We start from the raw sequence: 20,250 nt of genomic DNA, 5'->3' as shown, positions 1-20,250 counted from the left end.
ACAGAAATCTTTAATAAAATGCAAAAGATTTAGTAATACTAAAAAGAAACCAGAGTATAACCCAGCAAAACACAGATGCTGTTCAACTTATGGTGACTCCAAGACACCCTAATTTGCATGTCTGAGCAGTTGCATGGGGGCAGGAATCAGCAGGCACACGTAACAATCGGCTTCATCCGAACAATATAAGAAGCACGGCCCGGCAGAACACAGATGCTGTTCAACTCATGGTGACTCCAAGACACCCTAATTTGCATGTCTGTGCAGCTGCATGGGGGCAGGAATCAGCAGGCATGCGTACCAATCGGCTTCATCAGAACAATATAAGACGCACGGCCCAGCAGAATACAGATGCTGTTCAACTCATGGTGACTCCAAGACACCCTAATTTGCATGTCTGTGCAGCTGCATGGGGGCAGGAATCAGCAGGGACGCGTAACAATCAGCTTCATCAGAACAATATAACACACACGGCCATGGAATTGGGGGCTAATATATGCATAGGTGGATCAAGACTATCAAATCTTTTTCAAGGCCTTCGTTTACCACCACCAACAACAACAACATTAAAGCCGTCTGCTTGCCTTTCCAAATCAAAGGATCTCAAGCTATTTTTCACCAAGGAGGACCGGCATTAGCCAGGCATCAAAAAATTCACCAAAACTCATGGTTGTTCCCCTCCACAGAAATCTTTAATAAAATGCAAAAGATTTAATCATTCTAAAGAGAAACCAGAGTATAACCCGGCAAAACACAGATGCTGTTCAACTTATGGTGACTCCAAGAAAGCCTAACTTGCATTTCTGTGCTGCTGCATGGGGTCAGAAATCAGCAGACACACATAACAATCAGCTTCATCAGAACAATATAAGACGCACGGCCCGGCAGAACATAGATGCTGTTCAACTCATGGTGACTCCAAGACACCCTAATTTGCATGTCTGTGCAGCTGCATGGGGGCAGGAATCAGAAGGCAAGCGTAACAATCGGTTTCGTCAGAAAAATATAAGACGCATGGCCAATGAATTGGCGGCAAATATATGCATAGGTGGATCAAGACTACCAAATAGTTTTCAATGCCGCATTTACCACCAACAACAACAACAACAATAAAGCCGTCTGCTTGACTTTCCAAATCAAATGATCTCAAGCTATTTTTCACCAAGGAGGCCCAGCATTAGCCAGGCATCAAAAAATTCATCAAATCTCATGGTTATTCCCCTCCACAGAAATCTTTAATAAAATGCAAAAGATTTAGTAATACTAAAAAGAAACCAGAGTATAACCCAGCAAAACACAGATGCTGTTCAACTTATGGTGACTCCAAGACACCCTAATTTGCATGTCTGAGCAGTTGCATGGGGGCAGGAATCAGCAGGCACACGTAACAATCGGCTTCATCCGAACAATATAAGAAGCACGGCCCGGCAGAACACAGATGCTGTTCAACTCATGGTGACTCCAAGACACCCTAATTTGCATGTCTGTGCAGCTGCATGGGGGCAGGAATCAGCAGGCATGCGTACCAATCGGCTTCATCAGAACAATATAAGACGCACGGCCCAGCAGAATACAGATGCTGTTCAACTCATGGTGACTTCAAGACACTCTAATTTGCATGTCTGTGCAGCTGCATGGGGGCAGGAATCAGCAGGGACGCGTAACAATCAGCTTCATGAGAACAATATAACACACACGGCCATGGAATTGGGGGTTAATATATGCATAGGTGGATCAAGACTATCAAATAGTTTTCAAGGCCTCGTTTACCACCACCAACAACAACATTAAAGCCGTCTGCTTGCCTTTCCAAATCAAAGGATCTCAAGCTATTTTTCACCAAGGAGGCCCGGCATTAGCCAGGCATCAAAAAATTCACCAAAACTCATGGTTGTTCCCCTCCACAGAAATTTTTAATAAAATGCAAAAGATTTAATCATTCTAAAGAGAAACCAGAGTATAACCCAGCAAAACACAGATGCTGTTCAACTTATGGTGACTCCAAGACAACCTAATTTGCATGTCTGAGCAGTTGCATGGGGGCAGGAATCAGCAGGCACACGTAACAATCGGCTTCATCCGAACAATATAAGAAGCACGGCCCAGCAGAACACAGATGCTGTTCAACTCATGGTGACTCCAAGACACCCTAATTTGCATGTCTGTGCAGCTGCATGGGGGCAGGAATCAGCAGGCATGCGTACCAATCGGTTTCATCAGAACAATATAAGACGCATGGCCCAGCAGAATATAGAGGCTGTTCAACTCATGGTGACTCCAAGACATTCAAATTTGCATGTCTGTGCAGCTGCATATAGGCAGGAATCAGCAGGCATGCATAACAATCGGCTTCATCAGAACAATATAAGACGCACGGCCATGGAATTGGGGGCAAATTTATGCATAGGTGGATCAAGACTATCAAATAGTTTTCAAGGCCTCGTTTACCACCACCAACAACAACAACATTAAAGCCGTCTGCTTGACTTTCCAAATCAAATGATCTCAAGCTATTTTTCACCAAGGAGGCCCAGCATTAGCCAGGCATCAAAAAATTCATCAAATCTCATGGTTATTCCCCTCCACAGAAATCTTTAATAAAATGGAAAAGATTTAGTAATACTAAAAAGAAACCAGAGTATAACCCGGCAAAACACAGATGTTGTTCAACTTATGGTGACTCCAAGAAAGCCTAATTTGCATTTCTGTGCTGCTGCATGGGGTCAGAAATCAGCAGACACACGTAACAATCAGCTTCATCAGAACAATATAAGACGCACGGCCCGGCAGAACATAGATGCTGTTCAACTCATGGTGACTCCAAGACACCCTAATTTGCATGTCTGTGCAGCTGCATGGGGGCGGGAATCAGAAGGCATGCGTAACAATCGGTTTCGTCAGAAAAATATAAGACGCATGGCCAATGAATTGGCGGCAAATATATGCATAGGTGGATCAAGACTATCAAATAGTTTTCAATGCCGCATTTACCACCAACACCAACAACAACAACTACAACATTAAAGCCGTCTGCTTGACTTTCCAAATCAAATGATCTCAAGCTATTTTTCACCAAGGAGGCCCAGCATTAGCCAGGCATCAAAAAATTCATCAAATCTCATGGTTATTCCCCTCCACAGAAATCTTTAATAAAATGCAAAAGATTTAGTAATACTAAAAAGAAACCAGAGTATAACCCAGCAAAACACAGATGCTGTTCAACTTATGGTGACTCCAAGACACCCTAATTTGCATGTCTGAGCAGTTGCATGGGGGCAGGAATCAGCAGGCACACGTAACAATCGGCTTCATCCGAACAATATAAGAAGCACGGCCCGGCAGAACACAGATGCTGTTCAACTCATGGTGACTCCAAGACACCCTAATTTGCATTTCTGTGCAGCTGCATGGGGGCAGGAATCAGCAGGCATGCGTACCAATCGGCTTCATCAGAACAATATAAGACGCACGGCCCAGCAGAATACAGATGCTGTTCAACTCATGGTGACTTCAAGACACTCTAATTTGCATGTCTGTGCAGCTGCATGGGGGCAGGAATCAGCAGGGACGCGTAACAATCAGCTTCATGAGAACAATATAACACACACGGCCATGGAATTGGGGGCTAATATATGCATAGGTGGATCAAGACTATCAAATAGTTTTCAAGGCCTCGTTTACCACCACCAACAACAACAACATTAAAGCCGTCTGCTTGCCTTTCCAAATCAAAGGATCTCAAGCTATTTTTCACCAAGGAGGCCCGGCATTAGCCAGGCATCAAAAAATTCACCAAAACTCATGGTTGTTCCCCTCCACAGAAATCTTTAATAAAATGCAAAAGATTTAATCATTCTAAAGAGAAACCAGAGTATAACCCGGCAAAACACAGATGTTGTTCAACTTATGGTGACTCCAAGAAAGCCTAATTTGCATTTCTGTGCTGCTGCATGGGGTCAGAAATCAGCAGACACACGTAACAATCAGCTTCATCAGAACAATATAAGACGCACGGCCCGGCAGAACATAGATGCTGTTCAACTCATGGTGACTCCAAGACACCCTAATTTGCATGTCTGTGCAGCTGCATGGGGGCGGGAATCAGAAGGCATGCGTAACAATCGGTTTCGTCAGAAAAATATAAGACGCATGGCCAATGAATTGGCGGCAAATATATGCATAGGTGGATCAAGACTATCAAATAGTTTTCAATGCCGCATTTACCACCAACAACAACAACAACAACATTAAAGCCGTCTGCTTGACTTTCCAAATCAAAGGATCTCAAGCTATTTTTCACCAAGGAGGCCCAGCATTAGCCAGGCATCAAAAAATTCATCAAATCTCATGGTTATTCCCCTACACAGAAATCTTTAATAAAATGCAAAAGATTTAGTAATACTAAAAAGAAACCAGAGTATAACCCAGCAAAACACAGATGCTGTTCAACTTATGGTGACTCCAAGACACCCTAATTTGCATGTCTGAGCAGTTGCATGGGGGCAGGAATCAGCAGGCACACGTAACAATCGGCTTCATCCGAACAATATAAGAAGCACGGCCCGGCAGAACACAGATGCTGTTCAACTCATGGTGACTCCAAGACACCCTAATTTGCATGTCTGTGCAGCTGCATGGGGGCAGGAATCAGCAGGCATGCGTACCAATCGGCTTCATCAGAACAATATAAGACGCACGGCCCAGCAGAATACAGATGCTGTTCAACTCATGGTGACTCCAAGACACCCTAATTTGCATGTCTGTGCAGCTGCATGGGGGCAGGAATCAGCAGGGACGCGTAACAATCAGCTTCATCAGAACAATATAACACACACGGCCATGGAATTGGGGGCTAATATATGCATAGGTGGATCAAGACTATCAAATCTTTTTCAAGGCCTTCGTTTACCACCACCAACAACAACAACATTAAAGCCGTCTGCTTGCCTTTCCAAATCAAAGGATCTCAAGCTATTTTTCACCAAGGAGGACCGGCATTAGCCAGGCATCAAAAAATTCACCAAAACTCATGGTTGTTCCCCTCCACAGAAATCTTTAATAAAATGCAAAAGATTTAATCATTCTAAAGAGAAACCAGAGTATAACCCGGCAAAACACAGATGCTGTTCAACTTATGGTGACTCCAAGAAAGCCTAACTTGCATTTCTGTGCTGCTGCATGGGGTCAGAAATCAGCAGACACACATAACAATCAGCTTCATCAGAACAATATAAGACGCACGGCCCGGCAGAACATAGATGCTGTTCAACTCATGGTGACTCCAAGACACCCTAATTTGCATGTCTGTGCAGCTGCATGGGGGCAGGAATCAGAAGGCAAGCGTAACAATCGGTTTCGTCAGAAAAATATAAGACGCATGGCCAATGAATTGGCGGCAAATATATGCATAGGTGGATCAAGACTACCAAATAGTTTTCAATGCCGCATTTACCACCAACAACAACAACAACAATAAAGCCGTCTGCTTGACTTTCCAAATCAAATGATCTCAAGCTATTTTTCACCAAGGAGGCCCAGCATTAGCCAGGCATCAAAAAATTCATCAAATCTCATGGTTATTCCCCTCCACAGAAATCTTTAATAAAATGCAAAAGATTTAGTAATACTAAAAAGAAACCAGAGTATAACCCAGCAAAACACAGATGCTGTTCAACTTATGGTGACTCCAAGACACCCTAATTTGCATGTCTGAGCAGTTGCATGGGGGCAGGAATCAGCAGGCACACGTAACAATCGGCTTCATCCGAACAATATAAGAAGCACGGCCCGGCAGAACACAGATGCTGTTCAACTCATGGTGACTCCAAGACACCCTAATTTGCATGTCTGTGCAGCTGCATGGGGGCAGGAATCAGCAGGCATGCGTACCAATCGGCTTCATCAGAACAATATAAGACGCACGGCCCAGCAGAATACAGATGCTGTTCAACTCATGGTGACTTCAAGACACTCTAATTTGCATGTCTGTGCAGCTGCATGGGGGCAGGAATCAGCAGGGACGCGTAACAATCAGCTTCATGAGAACAATATAACACACACGGCCATGGAATTGGGGTCTAATATATGCATAGGTGGATCAAGACTATCAAATAGTTTTCAAGGCCTCGTTTACCACCACCAACAACAACAACATTAAAGCCGTCTGCTTGACTTTCCAAATCAAATGATCTCAAGCTATTTTTCACCAAGGAGGCCCAGCATTAGCCAGGCATCAAAAAATTCATCAAATCTCATGGTTATTCCCCTCCACAGAAATCTTTAATAAAATGGAAAAGATTTAGTAATACTAAAAAGAAACCAGAGTATAACCCGGCAAAACACAGATGTTGTTCAACTTATGGTGACTCCAAGAAAGCCTAATTTGCATTTCTGTGCTGCTGCATGGGGTCAGAAATCAGCAGACACACGTAACAATCAGCTTCATCAGAACAATATAAGACGCACGGCCCGGCAGAACATAGATGCTGTTCAACTCATGGTGACTCCAAGACACCCTAATTTGCATGTCTGTGCAGCTGCATGGGGGCGGGAATCAGAAGGCATGCGTAACAATCGGTTTCGTCAGAAAAATATAAGACGCATGGCCAATGAATTGGCGGCAAATATATGCATAGGTGGATCAAGACTATCAAATAGTTTTCAATGCCGCATTTACCACCAACACCAACAACAACAACTACAACATTAAAGCCGTCTGCTTGACTTTCCAAATCAAATGATCTCAAGCTATTTTTCACCAAGGAGGCCCAGCATTAGCCAGGCATCAAAAAATTCATCAAATCTCATGGTTATTCCCCTCCACAGAAATCTTTAATAAAATGCAAAAGATTTAGTAATACTAAAAAGAAACCAGAGTATAACCCAGCAAAACACAGATGCTGTTCAACTTATGGTGACTCCAAGACACCCTAATTTGCATGTCTGAGCAGTTGCATGGGGGCAGGAATCAGCAGGCACACGTAACAATCGGCTTCATCCGAACAATATAAGAAGCACGGCCCGGCAGAACACAGATGCTGTTCAACTCATGGTGACTCCAAGACACCCTAATTTGCATGTCTGTGCAGCTGCATGGGGGCAGGAATCAGCAGGCATGCGTACCAATCGGCTTCATCAGAACAATATAAGACGCACGGCCCAGCAGAATACAGATGCTGTTCAACTCATGGTGACTCCAAGACACTCTAATTTGCATGTCTGTGCAGCTGCATGGGGGCAGGAATCAGCAGGGACGCGTAACAATCAGCTTCATGAGAACAATATAACACACACGGCCATGGAATTGGGGGTTAATATATGCATAGGTGGATCAAGACTATCAAATAGTTTTCAAGGCCTCGTTTACCACCACCAACAACAACATTAAAGCCGTCTGCTTGCCTTTCCAAATCAAAGGATCTCAAGCTATTTTTCACCAAGGAGGCCCGGCATTAGCCAGGCATCAAAAAATTCACCAAAACTCATGGTTGTTCCCCTCCACAGAAATTTTTAATAAAATGCAAAAGATTTAATCATTCTAAAGAGAAACCAGAGTATAACCCAGCAAAACACAGATGCTGTTCAACTTATGGTGACTCCAAGACAACCTAATTTGCATGTCTGAGCAGTTGCATGGGGGCAGGAATCAGCAGGCACACGTAACAATCGGCTTCATCCGAACAATATAAGAAGCACGGCCCAGCAGAACACAGATGCTGTTCAACTCATGGTGACTCCAAGACACCCTAATTTGCATGTCTGTGCAGCTGCATGGGGGCAGGAATCAGCAGGCATGCGTACCAATCGGTTTCATCAGAACAATATAAGACGCATGGCCCAGCAGAATATAGAGGCTGTTCAACTCATGGTGACTCCAAGACATTCAAATTTGCATGTCTGTGCAGCTGCATATAGGCAGGAATCAGCAGGCATGCATAACAATCGGCTTCATCAGAACAATATAAGACGCACGGCCATGGAATTGGGGGCAAATTTATGCATAGGTGGATCAAGACTATCAAATAGTTTTCAAGGCCTCGTTTACCACCACCAACAACAACAACATTAAAGCCGTCTGCTTGACTTTCCAAATCAAATGATCTCAAGCTATTTTTCACCAAGGAGGCCCAGCATTAGCCAGGCATCAAAAAATTCATCAAATCTCATGGTTATTCCCCTCCACAGAAATCTTTAATAAAATGCAAAAGATTTAGTAATACTAAAAAGAAACCAGAGTATAACCCAGCAAAACACAGATGCTGTTCAACTTATGGTGACTCCAAGACACCCTAATTTGCATGTCTGAGCAGTTGCATGGGGGCAGGAATCAGCAGGCACACGTAACAATCGGCTTCATCCGAACAATATAAGAAGCACGGCCCGGCAGAACACAGATGCTGTTCAACTCATGGTGACTCCAAGACACCCTAATTTGCATTTCTGTGCAGCTGCATGGGGGCAGGAATCAGCAGGCATGCGTACCAATCGGCTTCATCAGAACAATATAAGACGCACGGCCCAGCAGAATACAGATGCTGTTCAACTCATGGTGACTTCAAGACACTCTAATTTGCATGTCTGTGCAGCTGCATGGGGGCAGGAATCAGCAGGGACGCGTAACAATCAGCTTCATGAGAACAATATAACACACACGGCCATGGAATTGGGGGCTAATATATGCATAGGTGGATCAAGACTATCAAATAGTTTTCAAGGCCTCGTTTACCACCACCAACAACAACAACATTAAAGCCGTCTGCTTGCCTTTCCAAATCAAAGGATCTCAAGCTATTTTTCACCAAGGAGGCCCGGCATTAGCCAGGCATCAAAAAATTCACCAAAACTCATGGTTGTTCCCCTCCACAGAAATCTTTAATAAAATGCAAAAGATTTAATCATTCTAAAGAGAAACCAGAGTATAACCCGGCAAAACACAGATGTTGTTCAACTTATGGTGACTCCAAGAAAGCCTAATTTGCATTTCTGTGCTGCTGCATGGGGTCAGAAATCAGCAGACACACGTAACAATCAGCTTCATCAGAACAATATAAGACGCACGGCCCGGCAGAACATAGATGCTGTTCAACTCATGGTGACTCCAAGACACCCTAATTTGCATGTCTGTGCAGCTGCATGGGGGCGGGAATCAGAAGGCATGCGTAACAATCGGTTTCGTCAGAAAAATATAAGACGCATGGCCAATGAATTGGCGGCAAATATATGCATAGGTGGATCAAGACTATCAAATAGTTTTCAATGCCGCATTTACCACCAACAACAACAACAACAACATTAAAGCCGTCTGCTTGACTTTCCAAATCAAAGGATCTCAAGCTATTTTTCACCAAGGAGGCCCAGCATTAGCCAGGCATCAAAAAATTCATCAAATCTCATGGTTATTCCCCTCCACAGAAATCTTTAATAAAATGCAAAAGATTTAGTAATACTAAAAAGAAACCAGAGTATAACCCAGCAAAACACAGATGCTGTTCAACTTATGGTGACTCCAAGACACCCTAATTTGCATGTCTGAGCAGTTGCATGGGGGCAGGAATCAGCAGGCACACGTAACAATCGGCTTCATCCGAACAATATAAGAAGCACGGCCCGGCAGAACACAGATGCTGTTCAACTCATGGTGACTCCAAGACACCCTAATTTGCATGTCTGTGCAGCTGCATGGGGGCAGGAATCAGCAGGCATGCGTACCAATCGGCTTCATCAGAACAATATAAGACGCACGGCCCAGCAGAATACAGATGCTGTTCAACTCATGGTGACTCCAAGACACCCTAATTTGCATGTCTGTGCAGCTGCATGGGGGCATGAATCAGCAGGGACGCGTAACAATCAGCTTCATCAGCACAATATAACACACACGGCCATGGAATTGGGGGCAAATATATGCATAGGTGGATCAAGACTATCAAATAGTTTTCAAGGCCGCGTTTACCACGACCAACAACAACAACATTAAAGCCATCTGCTTGCCTTTCCAAATCAAATGATCTCAAGCTATTTTTCACCAAGGAGGCCCGGCATTAGCCAGGCATCAAAAAATTCACCAAAACTCTTGGTTGTTCCCCTCCACAGAAATCTTTAATAAAATGCAAAAGATTTAATCATTCTAAAGAGAAACCAGAGTATAACCCGGCAAAACACAGATGCTGTTCAACTTATGGTGACTCCAAGAAAGCCTAATTTGCATTTCTGTGCTGCTGCATGGGGTCAGAAATCAGCAGACACACGTAACAATCAGCTTCATCAGAACAATATAAGACGCACGGCCCGGCAGAACATAGATGCTGTTCAACTCATGGTGACTCCAAGACACCCTAATTTGCATGTCTGTGCAGCTGCATGGGGGCGGGAATCAGAAGGCATGCGTAACAATCGGTTTCGTCAGAAAAATATAAGACGCACGGCCAATGAATTGGCGGCAAATATATGCATAGGTGGATCAAGACTATCAAATAGTTTTCAATGCCGCGTTTACCACCACCAACAACAACAACATTTGTACTCAGAGTCTCAGGTAATCGTGCTAGGGAAATGTCTGAGGGGAAACAGGGAAAATGACCTGAGGTGTGCCGGGGTCACGTGGTCGGTATGCCTAAAAGGGGGCATACCCAAGTAGAAGTAAAAGAAGAAATAGTAAGAAAAAAGGGGATGGGTGGGTGGGACACAAGAAATCGTCGCCCGGAAGGAGGGTGGGTTTAAATACCTCCCGACTCCTCCTACAAATACAGGCTGACCTGCGGTCAGCCTTACACTTGTACTCAGAGTCTCAGGTAATCGTGCTAGGGAAATGTCTGAGGGGAAACAGGGAAAATGACCTGAGGTGTGCCGGGGTCACGTGGTCGGTATGCCTAAAAGGGGCCAAAAATAAACAGTAGGATGAGCTAACAAAGAGATGGAAATGAAAGTAACCGTATGTTACCACAAGCCCCCAACGCAAGAAAGCCTGTGACAGACAAGTGGAACTGGGATATGTCCAGAAAAGACAGCTGACTACCGCCAATCTAACTTCTCAACAACGAAAAGAAACAGACCCCCCCGATGAAAAGCAGCAGGACTGCAACTGTACTAAAGCACGGCCCGGATTGAATATGAAGTGCTACCCTGGCTAGGCAGCAAGGAATGGCTGCGTACAATGCCCTGTGCTAGAAGGGCAGGGAGTGCTAGGGAAAGGAGGGTGGCCTATCTCTGAGTACATCCACGAAAGTCTGGCGCCCAGCCTGAACTGGGCACCAGCTTGGAAAACCTGTTGAGCTGAAAAGTGGCCAAAAGAACCAAACCGCAAGTAGGTACAGAAGTTTGTGAGAAAAGAACCCAGGATACTGGGATAGAAATGCCAGGCCGAGTCAAGAGCTACTAGGCTAAATTGAAAAGGACTTGAGATCAAGCTTGTCTGTAACAAAAGAGACGGCTGTAACGGGAGGTCCAAGGAGGGCTTGCCACCATGTACGAAACCCGTAACCGGAGAAGGACGGATGGCGGCAAAATCTTCGACTCTCTGCCCGTGACATGAATTCTGCAAACAAGAACAACATCGTTAAAAACAAAACATGACCAACGAGCCTCAACTTACCTTAGGAAAAGGAAAATCCCTACCTTTCCTAACCCCTACCTACTAGGGGACTTGCCACTGCACAAGCCAATTAGAAACGAAACATCTCAATCCGACAGTACCCTTGACGTGACGGTACCCAGCAGTGGAGAGTGGCCATGAACAAACGTGAGGATATGAATGTGGTATGTGCCCAGACTATGAAAAAGTAGGTAAGTGTAGGACTTAGTGCAGCTGGACTGACAATGTGACAATCCCATGAAATGCGAAGGCCGAGCAACCTGAGGCGTAGCAGGCAAATTAAAAACGTACACTCAGGCCTGAAGAACCTGAAGACGTGTCAGGTCGTTGTGTGAGAAATGAAATGTCAAGATGCATGAAACGTGAGAGAAACGGATGAGGAGACCTGCCACCGTACAAGCCAATTAAAAACGATCATCTCAATCCGTAAGCACCCATAGACGTGATGGGTGACCCCCCCCCCCCAGCGGTGGAACGCCATGAATCTAAAAGAATATGCTAATACTACCAACTGAAAACTAACACAACTGGAACCTGCATGAGAAACGTAAGGTAGCATGAGAAACAAACACATTCGAGAACATGAAATAGCATGAGAAACAGGACACATCAATAGCATGAGAAACGAAAACATGAGAATAGAAATTGCATGAACACATAAAATTGCAAAAGAAACGTAAAATTGCATGGGAAACGTGAACACATGATTGCATGAGAACATGACTCGCACGAGAAATGTAAAACCCATGAGGACGAGACTAGCATGACATGACGGGCATGAAAAACGTGATTGCATGAGAAACGTAATTGCATGAGAACATAGTCGCATGAGAAATGTGACCGCATGAGAAATGTAACCGCATGAGGACATGACTAGCATGAGAAACGTGACACATGAGGACATAACCCGCATGAGACCTACCACGAGATACGTAATCGCATGAGAAACAATCATGTGAGGACATAGCAAGCATGAGAAACGTGGTCGCATGAGAAACGTGGTCGCATGAGAAACGTGGTCGCATGAAATACCATGAGACACAAGTCGCATGAGAAACGTGGTCGCATGAGAAAAATACCATGAGACACAACCGCATAAAACACAAAATCGCATAGAAACATGATACCATGAGAACGTAGTCGCATGAGAAACGTGGTCAAATGGGAAACGTGGTCGCATGAGGAAATACCATGAGACACAAAACGCATAAGACACAAAATCGCAAAAGACACAAAATCGCATGAGAAACATACCATGAGAACGTGGTCACATGAGAACGTGATCGCATGAGAAACGTAGTCGCATGGGAACGTGATTGCATGGGAAACGTAGTCGCATGAGAACGCGATCGCATGGGAAACGTAGTTGCATGAGCAAATACCATGAGACACAAAAAACGCATGAGACACAAAATTGCATGAGAAACATGATACCATGAGAACGTAGTCGCATGAGAACGTGATTGCATGAGAAACGTAGTCGCATGAGAACGTGATTGCATGGGAAACGTAGTCGTATGAGAACGCGATCGCATGGGAAATGTAGTTGCATGAGCAAAAACCATGACACAAAAAAACGCATAAGACACAAAATCGCATGAGAAACATGATACCATGAGAACGTGATCGCATGAGAAACGTAGTCGCATGAGAAACGTGATCGCATGAGAAAAGTAGTCGCATGAGAAAATACCATGAGACACAAATCGCATAAGACACAAAATCGCATGAGACACATGATACCATGAGAACGTGGTCGCATGGGAAACGTGGTCGCATGGGAAACGTGGTCGCATGGGAAACGTGGTCGCATGAGGAAATACCATGAGACACAAATCGCATAAAACACAGAATCGCATAAGACAAAATCGCATGAGAAACGTAGTCGCATGAGAAAAATCCATGAGACACAAATCGCATAAGACACAAAATCGCATGAGACACATGATACCATGAGAACGTGGTCGCATGGGAAACGTGGTCGCATGGGAAACGTGGTCGCATGGGAAACGTGGTCGCATGGGAAACGTGGTCGCATGGGAAAAAACCATGAGACACAAATCGCATAAAACACAAAATCGCATGAGAAACATACCATGAGAAACGTAGTTGCATGAGAACGTGATCGCATGGAACGTGATCGCATGAGAAAGGTAGTCGCATGAGAAACGTGATAGCATGGGAAACGTAGTCGCATGAGAAACGTGCTCGCATTAGCAAATACCATGAGACACAGAAAACGCATGAGACACAATCGCATGAGAAACGTGGTCGCATGAGAACATGACCGCATGAGAAACGTGGTCGCATGAGAACATGACCGCATGAGAAACGTGGTCGCATGAGAACATGACCGCATGAGAAACGTGGTCGCATGAGAATATACCATGAGACACAAAATCGCACAAGACACAAAATCGCATGAGAACGTAGTCGCATGAGACCCTAACACCCTGAGAACGTAACCGCAACGGGAAATGTAGATACATGAGAACATGAAAAATATGAAGGTACCAGAAACCTAAGACAGGGGGAGATGCATGACACATGGACAGTAGTGAATTGCAGAGCTGGACGTGAAGTATGGAGTATGTGTACATGAATGGAGCTGAACATGTATTGCCAGGAGTATGCATGTGATAGAATGCTGTACATGGCCAGAGCTGGCAGCCACAGATCTTACCCCTCCCCCTGACACCATGTGGAGTGAACCTTGCTCTGCCCGCCCCCTAAATTACTCCTATGAACCAGCGGACCTCGCACTGCCACTCCCCCCGACTGGGGAACCCCCACAACCACTTGCCAAGCCCCCCAACTACCAAGCAGACACCCGCTCCCCCTGCAAACTCCACCGCAGGGAGAGGAGCGGACCCCGAACAGTAAGGAGGGAGGACACGACTCCCGTTCAGCTGCAGCCATCAGCCGCCGGAGCGTGCGACTCCTGTCGGCACTCTGACGTCACACGCGGAAGTGTCGACTCAGCGGGGAGCGTGTGTCGACTCAGAGGGGAGCCCTCCCGCCGTGGATACCCCATACTGACCAGCTGGAGGTGGCCCCCCCGACTGACTCCTGAACTAAATAACACGGTAGACACAGGGACTCCTCAAGGCGCCTCACAACATGCCGAGCCGTAAACCGGAAGTGACGTCAGACGGGCACACAAGAAATCGTCGCCCAGAAGGAGGAAGGAGGGTGGGTTTAAATACCTCCCGACTCCTCCTACAAATACAGGCTGACCTGCGGTCAGCCTTACACTAAAGCCGTTTGCTTGCCTTTCCAAATCAAAGGATCTCAAGCTATTTTTCACCAAGGCATTAGCCAGGCATCAAAAAAAATTCACCAAAACTCATGGTTATTCCCCTCCACAGAAATCTTTAATAAAATGCAAAAGATTTAGTCATTCTAAAGAAAACCAGAGTATAACCCGGCAAAACACAGATGCTGTTCAACTTATGGTGACTCCAAGACAGCCTAATTTGCATTTCTGGGCAGCTCCATGGGGGCGGGAATCAGCAGGCACACGTAACAATCAGCTTCATCAGAACAATATAAGACGCACGGCCCGGCAGAACATAGATGCTGTTCAACTCATGGTGACTCCAAGACACCCTAATTTGCATGTCTGTGCAGCTGCATGGGGGCGGGAATCAGAAGGCATGCGTAACAATCGGCTTCGTCAGAACAATATAAGATGCACGGCCATGGAATTGGGGGCTAATATATGCATAGGTGGATCAAGACTATCTAATAGTTTTCAACGCCACGTTTACCACCAACAACAACAACAACAACATTAAAGCCGTCTGCTTGCCTTTCCAAATCAAAGGATCTCAAGCTATTTTTCACCAAGGAAGCCCCGCATTAGCCAGGCATCAAAAAATTCACCAAAACTCATGGTTATTCCTTTTTTTTTTTTTTTTTAAAGCCTATGGCGTGTGAACACACCCAAAAAACTCCACCCGGTTCAGAAAAAATGTGCACTCACATAAAGAGTGTTCACAAAAACGTGCAGACGGGTGCAACGTCAAGTGGTCCTCCTGTGAAGAGGGACCCAAACCCTGATCCCCCGGGGCGTTAGGCTCCAGATGGGGACTGAGGTACTGTGGTCCGAGCAACCGAAGCTGACACGGACCCAACTTCCTCGGAGGGACTGCCGAAACAGAACCCTCCCAGTACTAGGTGGGGCTCCCCCGAAGGGAGACCCCATGAGAGCAGGCGAACTAAGCCAGAAGGCCATGTCCACCCACTCTCAAGACGTTCAGGGCTGGCCCGAGGACCCGCACCCTACTAATCACACAGTGACAAAACGTGCACAACAAAAAAGGACAAAAAAGTGACAAACACAGGCTTAAATAAAATAAAGTGGGGGAAGGGATAGTGGAGAGGAGAGTGAAAGAAGTGGCCATTGTGGTGAAACAATGACCAGGCCCTCCGGCCAGGAATAAAAAATTCCTCCGTTCCTAGCCAAAAGGCCCGGCCCAGGAGGCAGGTGCTAAAAAAAGCGTGTATCTGGTGCAGTGACCGTGGTATCTTAAATCAATGTGTCCCTCACACACAGTGATCTTCAGATACCCCTGGACTGCCACTCCAGGGGCACATGCACCATAGGCTTTTCGTTCCATATCCGACCCCCCGACCAGCCAGTGCAGCCCTCCACCCCTGCCAGCCAACCCGGCGGATTTGCATGGTCCTACCCCGTCTTATCCCAGGGCATTACCAGCTCCTCCAACCGGATCGCTGACAGAGATAGCACTTACACCAGCCAGCCAGAAGGCCAGACTAGAACTCGGCAAAAAGACCAAGACCAAGCACAGCACCCATCCTCACCAGGAGCACCCTTCCAGATGGCTCAGACTCAACCATGGGCCGGCCCCCAGTATTCTGTCGGGCAGCACAGCGTAGTCCCTGCTGAAACCATCCTTCCAGGTGCAATGACATCATTGGATTGCATCCACCCTCCCCATGTAGGAGGTGCTTCAGCGCTCCGCTGACAACTGATGAGGACAGATACCACACCCAGTCCTAGCCAAAAGGCCGAGAAGCGGCAGGGAAGACAACCACGATCAGCACGGCCTAGAGTGTGCAATAGCCGTGCCTCGCCCTGGGCGAACCACCTTCATGATCATGGTGTCTCCCCTGCCAGGTAAGTATAGGAGACGGACAGCTCCTGCAGCTAAACGTGGCTGCTCGCATTAGCACTATTACTTTCTGAAGACCATGAAATGACAGTCATCAAATGTGTCTGGATTAACCCGATGATCGACCATGATCAGATGGCTACACTAATCGATCCTACACATTATCCCCATAGATCATCAGCAGCCTCCTGCTCCCCAATCTGTTCCCCATTTATTGATGTAAATCCAAGCTTACCCATATTTGTCTTCAAACAGGTTATCCTATTAATTTTATGGGCAGCTTAAGCCCAAAGTGCTCTTAATTTTCCAAAGCATTCAAATTAAGCATTGTTAGTGGCAACAAAACAGAATTAGGCTTAATTACCATTTAGATGCATGTCATTTCTTCTGTTGTCATTGTTGTTGATGCACGCAGATCCAAACATCTGATATTTCAGAGAAGCAAAAAAATGTAATGTCATGTTCTTGATGATTGAATTAATTATTTGCTTGTCTATACAAAATAATTAAAGGAGTATGTGGACCAAGAAAATGGCTGCTCCCACCAGGCTGGCTTTCATGAAATATTGCTGGAACAAACTCCTGACTGTCATTTGCTGTAATTAACATTTCTTTACGTTCTGGGGACAGCGTTTTATGGCGGCAGGCCCGCAGCTAGACAGTTAAAGCTCTCCAGACTGGCATACTATGGCTTGGACTAAAGGTATCTAGGTCTTAAAAGCCGCAGGAATGTTTTTGCTTTGATCTCTTGTCCTAGTTACAAATGAAATAAACTCCACAGAGATTCTGAATCAATATGATTATAGAAAATAAACAAGCCCATCCACGGCCGCTGCCCTGCTTGCTATCTAGCTTAATTACCTCCGGTTAACCTCATAACTCCCAGTCTTTACTTTGTCAACAAGCGGTGGGCGCAGGAGAATAGATAGCAAGGGAAGAGCGCAGTGCCTGATCCACCTTGTCTGTTATCTGACGGATAACAGGTGCTCGGCGATAGAATGCTATCTGCTCCCGGGTGTTGAAGGAAGAATGGATTTATCTGTGCAAATCCATTATAGACATTATTGCTAATAAGTTTCCTGGCCTGTGCAGGTGTGTAAAGCCAGTAACGAGTGAAGAATACCTATAGGATGATTGCAATTCTGTTTACTCTACTCTACTGAGTGCCTGATATTTTCTGCTGCTCAAACACAGGTTGATTATATGTCAGAAAAAGTGGAACTCCAGGCAAACAAAAAAATACACAGCTGAAATACATGTGAGCCCTGGTTTACACTGATGCGATTTGACATGTCAATTCCCATGTCAAATCGGCAGTATTTTCGGGAAATTTCCGGCAATGGCACCATCCTAATCAGTGTGACGCTGCGGCGCTGCACCGATTTCAAAATATAGTTTATGTACTACTTTTTGTGATTTTGGCATGTGACTTACATTGACATCTGTGCAGAAACTGCACAGATGTCTCTGTAATCATGGCCGAAATCGGGACTGACAAGTGGGAGTGAAATCGTACGAGTTCGGCTGAACTCGCACGGCTTCATTCCCGCAGCCTAGTGTGCACCTGGGCTAAAGGAGTTTTTTTAGCTGTCAAAGATTTTGTCATTTTGGAGATTTAACTAAGCTTTATTATAGATGTGCAGAAAACAATTGGTAGTGCTATGCACCGCATTAAAGTGGTTGTGAACCCTTTACAACCACTTTAACCTACAGGTAAGCCTAGATTAAAGCGGGAGGGAGCGCGCGCGCGGGAGATTTAAATTTGGCAAGGTCCGGCGGCTGCCGGTCCTTTCGCCGTGGATCCCCCCTGCACATGCCCCCCCTGCAATCAGTGGCACATTGCGAGGGGAATATTTCCTAAACCGTACAGGTTTAGGAGATATTCTTTATACCTACAGGTAAGTCTTATTATAGGCTTACTTGTAGGTAAAAGTGAAAAAAAGTGGGTTTACAACCACTTTAAGGCTTACCTGTAGGTGCTTGAAATATCTCCCAGACCTGCACGGTCTAGGAGATATTTGCAAATCGCCATACGACGATTTGTTCTGCACATGCGCCAGAGTTAGAAAGGGCACGTTGTGCCGTTTCTAATTCGGGTCATGTCGTGAGTGCAGGCTCCCGCACGCATGCAACTCCGGACACTCACAGAGCCGAAGTTCCCGCCCCCGGGAAAGAAGAGGGGTGAAGAATGGCCGCTCGGTACTCGCGAGGAAGACAGGGACATTGCGGGCTTCTCCTGCAGGTAAGTGTCACATAATGGGCTACTATGCAATGCATAGTAGCCCATTAGGCTTTACCTTTGCAGGGAAACAAAGAGGAAGTAACACCCATCAGGGTTTACTTCCTCTTTAACTAATCAGTCTATCTGCACCACCCACACCAGTGCCTATTTCAAAGTGAAATAGAAACTCGCACAGGATTTGCACCTAAGTAATTAACAGAGGGAATTGCAGCAATTTTCTATATGAAGAACTGCCACAAACCTTATCCAGCTCTGAGCTGGTGTAGGGGATGTGAGCTGTCAGCAAATAGCTCACATCCATCTCTCTGCCCATGCAGTGACTACACTACATGAGCAGAGCTTGAAGGGTTAGCAACCTCTTCTTCTCCCTGGTGCTCTGAGCTGAAAGGGGAGTGAGGACAGGCACAGAGACTGAAGCATGCAGCTCCAGCTTTCCTGTTCTCTGCGCTGTGTCTGTCAAACACAGCAGAACAGAGGATTGATCTCTCCTGAATAACCAAGGGGCTCGTATCTTGTTTGTTAATTAGGGGCATCCTCTGCATCTTTTTTATGTTTAGAAGAGTGGTGCAAGCATTGTGCTTGCAGCATTCTTTGTTAATTTCTCTAATATGTCCGTCAGTTCTGAGATTTAAAGTGGTTCTAAGGGCTGAAGTTTTTTACCTTAATGCATTCTTAGTTGCTAAACCCAGGACCCTGCATTCACTTTCTCTCGTCTCCCACAGTAGACAGAACATTTTAGTAAATATAAGTACTAAATACTTTTTACCTTGTGACTTCTACCAATGTCCGGTTAAAGCTTGAAGGAGGAGTTTCATTCACCTCTGTTCTGTCCTATAAGACTGAATGACCCCTGACCCTGTGTCTGGAAAGTGCTGAATGTCCCTGTGCCAATCACTTGCACCCTCCCAAAGAAAATAAAAACTCTCTAGCAATACACAGAAAACTGATCGTGTGCAGCTTGCCTCCTAGTGCTCTGTACTAATCAGAGAATGGATTGGGAACTGTGGAAGAAGGGGAGGATTACAGAAGACTGGATAAAACAGCCTGTTTACATGATGCTGAAGATAAATCCTTTAGGTTCCACAGTGAGTATAGCATGCTTTACGACACATACAGACTGATTTTACTGTTGTGGGTAAAAAAAACTTCTGAGTGCAGCTACCCCAGAATCCCCCTTATATTTGCCTGAGTCTGATTTTGATCCAGCACTATGACTTAGAGCAGTGGCGCTCTCTGCTCTCTCCCTCCTCATAGGCTCAAAGACAGCAGTGAGAGCCTTT

General features: G+C 45.5%; 18 non-coding genes across 18 annotated transcripts; all 18 read right to left on the bottom strand.

The window, feature by feature from the left end:
- Positions 1–625: 625 nt before the first annotated feature.
- Positions 626–740, bottom strand: LOC120934031. Its single transcript, XR_005748189.1, has one exon. It is a non-coding gene; the product is annotated as a U5 spliceosomal RNA (small nuclear RNA).
- Positions 741–1,168: 428 nt separating this feature from the next.
- LOC120934046 lies at positions 1,169–1,283 on the bottom strand. Its single transcript, XR_005748203.1, has one exon. It is a non-coding gene; the product is annotated as a U5 spliceosomal RNA (small nuclear RNA).
- A 563-nt stretch (positions 1,284–1,846) lies between these two features.
- On the bottom strand, positions 1,847–1,961 carry LOC120934033. Its single transcript, XR_005748191.1, has one exon. It is a non-coding gene; the product is annotated as a U5 spliceosomal RNA (small nuclear RNA).
- Positions 1,962–2,527: 566 nt separating this feature from the next.
- On the bottom strand, positions 2,528–2,642 carry LOC120934074. Its single transcript, XR_005748230.1, has one exon. It is a non-coding gene; the product is annotated as a U5 spliceosomal RNA (small nuclear RNA).
- Positions 2,643–3,079: 437 nt separating this feature from the next.
- On the bottom strand, positions 3,080–3,194 carry LOC120934045. The gene has a single exon (XR_005748202.1). It is a non-coding gene; the product is annotated as a U5 spliceosomal RNA (small nuclear RNA).
- A 566-nt stretch (positions 3,195–3,760) lies between these two features.
- Positions 3,761–3,875, bottom strand: LOC120934017. The gene has a single exon (XR_005748177.1). It is a non-coding gene; the product is annotated as a U5 spliceosomal RNA (small nuclear RNA).
- A 431-nt stretch (positions 3,876–4,306) lies between these two features.
- On the bottom strand, positions 4,307–4,421 carry LOC120934051. Its single transcript, XR_005748208.1, has one exon. It is a non-coding gene; the product is annotated as a U5 spliceosomal RNA (small nuclear RNA).
- A 567-nt stretch (positions 4,422–4,988) lies between these two features.
- On the bottom strand, positions 4,989–5,103 carry LOC120934030. Its single transcript, XR_005748188.1, has one exon. It is a non-coding gene; the product is annotated as a U5 spliceosomal RNA (small nuclear RNA).
- A 428-nt stretch (positions 5,104–5,531) lies between these two features.
- LOC120934044 lies at positions 5,532–5,646 on the bottom strand. The gene has a single exon (XR_005748201.1). It is a non-coding gene; the product is annotated as a U5 spliceosomal RNA (small nuclear RNA).
- A 566-nt stretch (positions 5,647–6,212) lies between these two features.
- LOC120934073 lies at positions 6,213–6,327 on the bottom strand. The gene has a single exon (XR_005748229.1). It is a non-coding gene; the product is annotated as a U5 spliceosomal RNA (small nuclear RNA).
- A 437-nt stretch (positions 6,328–6,764) lies between these two features.
- LOC120934043 lies at positions 6,765–6,879 on the bottom strand. Its single transcript, XR_005748200.1, has one exon. It is a non-coding gene; the product is annotated as a U5 spliceosomal RNA (small nuclear RNA).
- A 563-nt stretch (positions 6,880–7,442) lies between these two features.
- On the bottom strand, positions 7,443–7,557 carry LOC120934032. Its single transcript, XR_005748190.1, has one exon. It is a non-coding gene; the product is annotated as a U5 spliceosomal RNA (small nuclear RNA).
- Positions 7,558–8,123: 566 nt separating this feature from the next.
- Positions 8,124–8,238, bottom strand: LOC120934042. The gene has a single exon (XR_005748199.1). It is a non-coding gene; the product is annotated as a U5 spliceosomal RNA (small nuclear RNA).
- A 566-nt stretch (positions 8,239–8,804) lies between these two features.
- On the bottom strand, positions 8,805–8,919 carry LOC120934016. Its single transcript, XR_005748176.1, has one exon. It is a non-coding gene; the product is annotated as a U5 spliceosomal RNA (small nuclear RNA).
- Positions 8,920–9,350: 431 nt separating this feature from the next.
- LOC120934041 lies at positions 9,351–9,465 on the bottom strand. The gene has a single exon (XR_005748198.1). It is a non-coding gene; the product is annotated as a U5 spliceosomal RNA (small nuclear RNA).
- A 566-nt stretch (positions 9,466–10,031) lies between these two features.
- Positions 10,032–10,146, bottom strand: LOC120934015. The gene has a single exon (XR_005748175.1). It is a non-coding gene; the product is annotated as a U5 spliceosomal RNA (small nuclear RNA).
- A 4,750-nt stretch (positions 10,147–14,896) lies between these two features.
- Positions 14,897–15,011, bottom strand: LOC120934105. The gene has a single exon (XR_005748259.1). It is a non-coding gene; the product is annotated as a U5 spliceosomal RNA (small nuclear RNA).
- Positions 15,012–16,582: 1,571 nt separating this feature from the next.
- Positions 16,583–16,741, bottom strand: LOC120933879. Its single transcript, XR_005748143.1, has one exon. It is a non-coding gene; the product is annotated as a U1 spliceosomal RNA (small nuclear RNA).
- Positions 16,742–20,250: the final 3,509 nt, after the last annotated feature.

The sequence above is a fragment of the Rana temporaria genome, chromosome 3 (assembly GCF_905171775.1).
Source record: "Rana temporaria chromosome 3, aRanTem1.1, whole genome shotgun sequence".
NCBI classification, from domain to species: Eukaryota; Metazoa; Chordata; class Amphibia; order Anura; family Ranidae; genus Rana; species Rana temporaria.
This window is presented reverse-complemented; position numbering and strand designations above follow the sequence as displayed.